This window comes from Sarcophilus harrisii, chromosome 3 (genome assembly GCF_902635505.1).
Source record: "Sarcophilus harrisii chromosome 3, mSarHar1.11, whole genome shotgun sequence".
Taxonomy (NCBI): domain Eukaryota; kingdom Metazoa; phylum Chordata; class Mammalia; order Dasyuromorphia; family Dasyuridae; genus Sarcophilus; species Sarcophilus harrisii.
In genome coordinates this window covers 586690382-586696216 of record NC_045428.1, presented here as the reverse complement: position 1 = coordinate 586696216, position 5835 = coordinate 586690382, and the positions used below count along the sequence as shown (strand labels likewise).

The 5835-nt window shown below is 40.2% G+C and overlaps 1 pseudogene; it reads right to left on the bottom strand.

The window, feature by feature from the left end:
• Positions 1 to 2517: 2517 nt before the first annotated feature.
• LOC111719641 lies at positions 2518 to 3994 on the bottom strand (annotated as a pseudogene).
• Between the last annotated feature and the right edge of the window lie 1841 nt (positions 3995 to 5835).

Here is a 5835-nt window from a genome sequence, read left to right as displayed (position 1 = left end):
TTTCAGAATAACAGTTAATGTTCATTACTCATTCTATACTAAATAAGAAGCTCCCTGAATGTCTAATTTTAAGCCTCTTGGGTCCAATAGAAAGCCCAGTACATTATTATAATAGCTAACATTTATATAGTGTTTTATATATTTTCTCATTTGATCCTCACAAGGAAGTTACTGTAATTCCCACTTTATAGATGAGGAAACTGAGGTTGATCCCAGTTTCTGACAGCTAGGAAGTGTAAATTCAGATCCTACTGATTCCAAGTCTAGCACTCTCACACTGAATAAGTATTTAGTGTTTATTGTTGAAGTGACTTTGGATAATTCTCCTCGCCACCTTTCCCCGGCTCTTCCTGACTGTTTGCAAGTAGGATTCTTGGCTCACAACTGCTAGCCCAAGATGACCTCCCTAGATCTGACCTCTTTGCCTGTTTGAAATTGTGTGGTTGGTCCATCAGCACCTTTTGATCCCTGGCAGGCTATGGATCCCCAGCAGTGCTGGCCCCCCCGTGGCTCCTGAGCCAGTGTGCTAAGGGAGCCATCATTCTCAGACACTTACCCCTCCAGCTCCACCATGATTTAACCACTATCCTCCTTTCTGCTCTTCCTGCCAAACCATCTCCAAACTAAGTTAATCTACATTCCTCTAATGCTTTCAAGTTTCCAAGTATAAATATTATTAAACTCATTTTGCAGATGAGGAAACTAAAACTCAGGGGATGAAATAATTGGCCCAAAATCACAGACCTAATAAGTATGAGAGCCAGAATTTACTCAGTCCATGACAGGATCCCATTCATCATATCTTCTGCAAAGCCTTTCTAAGAGAGGGAATAGCTTATTCCGGCAATGGATCAGGGACCTCATCATTTTCCTTTCCAGAAGTGAAGCCTTATCTCAGTTTGGGGTAGCTGCTCCATGAACATTTCAGCCCATTTTGGGGTGTAAAAGAGCTGGTCACCTGGAGAAAATTGATTGGCAATCACAACTCCAAAGAAACCTTTCTGTGTAACATCAAGAGCAAAAGCCAAAGACCTTAGATTACTTTTTTAACATTAGAGCAAGTATTATGCTCTCAAATTGGGCCCAGTTCCTATCCTGGGGATAAGATTGCCTCCAAATCTGGGATGTGTTTCCACTATTGAAAGAAAGAATGGGCTTGTAGTCCAGTACCAGGTAGATACTGTTAATATCAGGAAACCCACATTAATGGACAAACTCAGGACAGTCAGATGACACAGACTTAGGTCTAGAATTCATATAAAAGAGGAGCCAAGGTGGAGGAGTACCAGGAAGCAGTTCAGTGAGCTTTCCCTCCACAAAGCTAGAAAATGCACCAAATCAGATCCTGACGGGGAAATTGAGAAAAGTCACATTAAGGGCTTTGTCCTGTCCAGATCAGCTGGAGGATAGAGTCAGGATGGTAGCACCCAGGAAATGGGGTCCATCAAGGCAAGAGAAGATCCCACACAAATCCTGGGCATCCCTAGACCCATTCTGGGACATTACAAAAGAGACAGGTGCCAACTAGTAGCTGTCATTCACTACCTAGTTTTAGCACACAAAAACAGGGCTAAGTGAGGAGACATTTGCTTAGGACTGGTATTCTTGGGTAGAGAAGGCTTAGGCAGTGTAAGCCAGGAGGCTAAGGAGCCAGTCAGCAGCAGTAGTTTGACTCAGATCCTAAGAGCAGAGAAGAACCTCAGTTTCAGCACCTAGCCCAGACTGCGGAGAAATGAGATCAGGAATCACCAGACCCAAGAGAAGCCTAAAATTCTGCCGCTCTGAACCTACAGTGCATTCCAGTTGGCTGATAGGAACAGCATCCAGGAGCATCTATTCATGTACAGATCTAAATGCAGGTCAGAAACTTGCAGAGTTCAGAGGGGTAGTAATCAGATATTGCACCAAATCACACCCCTATAGGACAACTGCAAGCTTGCAGGCCCCCATCCTCGCCCTGAAATCCTAGACCAACGTAACACACAATACCCAAGAAAGCAGCAACAAGACTAGCCCAGACCTTCCCTCCAGAAATGTGGAAGAACCGGCCCTAACATCGAGAACAAAATCATAAAATAGGCTGGAAGAACAGGCAAACAATGAAACAAAGTCCCACCCTATTGAATATTATGGTGGAAGGGATGTTCAAGATACAAAGAGGGACTAAGAAGAAAATGATTCTAAAACATCTACAAGAAATGGCTCAGAGAAAATTACAATCTGGGTACAAATTCAACTAGAATTCCTGGAGGAGATGAAGCAAGATTTTTTTAAAAAATAGTTTTTATAAATGAAATGAAACACTTGAGGAAAAAATTGGATAAGAATGAATTGGAAAGGGAATCAGCATCTTGGCAAAAGAGGTACTAAACTTTGACTACCTGACATCTAGGGGAGGGGGTGGGGGGAAGGAAGAGAAAAGTTGGAACAGAAGGTTTTGCAAGGGTCAATGTTGGAAAAATTACTCATGCATATGTTTTGTAAATAAAAAGCTATAAAATAATAATAAAAGAAAATGTCCTTCAGAATCATCTTGCAGGCAGGGATTTTGACACCGAGCGATTAAAACTGTCTTGCCAAAGTACTGGGTCTGGCTTTGAACTCCTTAACTTTGACTAACAGCTACAGAGCTGGATCTATTGTCTCACCATTCAAAGTAGGTAAAACTGTATCCTGAATGAATTCTGGTTCAAGAGTCAGGATATACTTTTTTTTTTTTAAGTGAAAGGACCTGTGTGTCAAAATATTTATAGCAGTTCTTTTTGTGGTGGCAAAGAATTGGACATTGAATGGGGTGCCAATGAGTTGGGAAATAGCTACAGAAGGCAGGGTGTACTTTTGGAAATAATATTGTGCTGGAATATCATTGTGCTATAAGAAATGTTGAGTAGGCAGATTTCAGGGGAAAAGTGGAAAGATTTGTGTGAACTGATGCTGACCAGGAGAATAGAACCAGAATACTGTACACAATAATAGCAACATTATGTGATGATCAACTTTGATAGACTTACTTCTTCTCAGCAATACAATAATCTAAGATAATTCCAAAAAACTCGTGATGGAATATGCAATCCACATTGAAAGAAAGAACTATGAAATATGAATGCAAATCAAGGCATACTATTTTCACTCTTTTGGTTTTTTTCTCATGATTTTTCCCTTTGGTTTCATTCTTCTTTCAAAACATGATGAGTATGGAAATGTGCTTAATATGAGTGTACATATATAGTCTATATCAGATTGTTGTCTTGGAGGGGGAATTAGACATCAGAATCTTATTACAAATATTGAAAACAAAAAATAAATGAATAAAATTTAAAAACAAAAAAGCAAAAGAAATGGATAACTACAAAAATAATTTTTTTAAAGAAGAAAAAATAAAGAAGAATCCTACATCTTGGATCTTTGTCACACCTTCTTCCTTCACTGAGACCAATGGAGTCATCTTGGGCAAGGCTCTCTATTTCCCCATCATCATTTTCATCTAACAAGTGGGTGGTCTCCATGGATCCCTTGTATGTCACTCCTGACTTAGAAGTACCTGGCCAATTCAGTTTGATGGTCCACCCATAGAAAAAAATGAGTTGCCTTTATGATCACTGATTGATCCCTCTCCATCGAGCTTGCTCATAGCTGCTTTCTTCACTTTGCAGAGATTTCAACTTATTGATGAGCCAGTTTAAAGCATTCTTCCTCAGCCCCATGCCCGGTACTGACATGAGTGTCCGTTGCCCATTCCTCCATGATTCAGCGTGGCTCATCCTTACCCTATTTGGCCGTCTAGTCTTGGATTTTGCCAGTGTAGGTTTTGGCGTGGCCCCAACTCCAGCCCCTCAAGGGGCTGTATTTCCCTTGAGGGAAATTACAATGCCTCCTAACTTGCTTTTCCCTCCACTTTCTTCCATTCCATCTCAATCTTCTGTAAATACCTTTTCTAATAACAAATTGAGGCTACCGGTGGGGCCTCAGGAGTTATCTCAGAAGTCTTAACCATCACTGAAATCCCATGTCCTGAATAAGTATCGATGCAATGAATGCCCCGAGCCTGGGCAAGAGAGCCAATAGAAACATTTACCCATCAGAAGCAAATAGAGACCACACAGTAACATGCCATATTGGTCTTTCAAAGATAGATGCTGTGGTGGGTGCAAAAAACCACCACTGAGTGGACACAACTGCATTGTCTTTACTTAAAGATCTTGACTTGTGGTCACCGTAGCATCATTTCCTCCATGTCCAGATAAATAATGGGCTCAATCTCCAGTATCTGCTGCCAGATGTTTGGGATGAAATAGGGAATTAGTGGACTTCCCGAACTTGAGAATCATCTAATTAAAATCTACACAAAGGGAAAAAGGAGGATGAAAAGATTTATTATTGAGTTAAAACAAAAAATAAGAGTTACCCTCTTGAGATGAAAGTAATGGCTATATTAGAATCTACATATAGATTCAGTATATCATTCTGTAATAGTCATGGCTCAGGGAATCAGATGCTGGCCAGTTGACTGGCAGAATAATGTGACTTTTAGGTTCCAATTTCCTTTCCCTTAGACCACCTTTATTCACTATTCAGCTTTGCTAATTCGTAGAGCCTCTCGGGGACTGTTCAGGAAATTAAAGGGCTGGAGATTTGAGCTATGCTTGAACACTGGGCTCTGCCTCCACCCACTACAGAGTTCTCCTGGACTCTACCCAATATAACCTGCCCCAAATCGAGACAATGCCCTCAACCCCATTATGTCACTTGGCATCCTGATATCAGAAATATTCTAGCCATCGTATTGTTTTGCTGCATCTGATATATTAAGGCAAAATGCAGATATCTCCATGTTTGGGACCACTAGATTAATGTATAGGCAGCCAGGTGGCACCGTAGTGCATACAGCACTCATTTTTTAGTTCAAATCCAGCCTCAGACACTTATGCATCTCAGTTTTGTCATCTGTAAAATTACCTGAAGAAATGGCAATCCACTCCAGTTTCTTTGCCAGGATGACCCAAATGGGGTCATGAAGAGTTGGACAAGACTGAAATGACTGAACAAAGATTAGTGTATCCTGTCATCTTCTAATAAGGAATATGAAAATGGACTTAGTTTGACCCCCTGCTTCCTCTTTTAGAAGTATTTTTAAAAGACACATTTAAAAATTATTCTAATTTGAAGCCATTAAACCAATCTTAAGAAAAACCTTAATAATCTTTCTTTGATTCCAATTTTTCTTTTCTTTCTATCAATTCCAATACAATGTTCTGAGTTTCTTTCTCCTGTTGGCCCAGGAAAAATTCCTCCTGGCACTAAGGTAGTGATTGGACATGGGCAAAGGGTCCCTAACTGACCTACACTGATCATATCGGGATGGCGATGATCAAAATGACAAAAGTCTGATTACTTTGGTTAATGGAAAGTTTTTATGAGTTCACCTTTGACTAACTGGAAAGATGAATCCTTAGAGAGAGGGGCCAAAGAGAGATGGAATAGTTTCAGGGAAATGATTCTCCAAGTGAGTTAAATGACTATGGTTATATCTGATGAAGCAAAATGTGAATTGAGTTTTACTCTGAACTCTATACTTAGGTCTTATCTCATAATAGAATCTCTTCTCTTATCCAGAAAGGTTGGAATATTAAAATAACTGGGGTCACAAGGAAATTTTCAGAGTCATAGAGTGTCTCTCCCTAGGTTTTATTCTTTCTAGAGAGAAAATAGCTATATTAGAATAATCTAAGCCAAGTGTGGCTTAGGTCACCCCCATGATTCCTGGTACTGGAGGAGGTTGAGGCTGGTCAATCTGTTGAGTGAGGGAATTGTGATGTAATAGATTGAGCCTTTCTG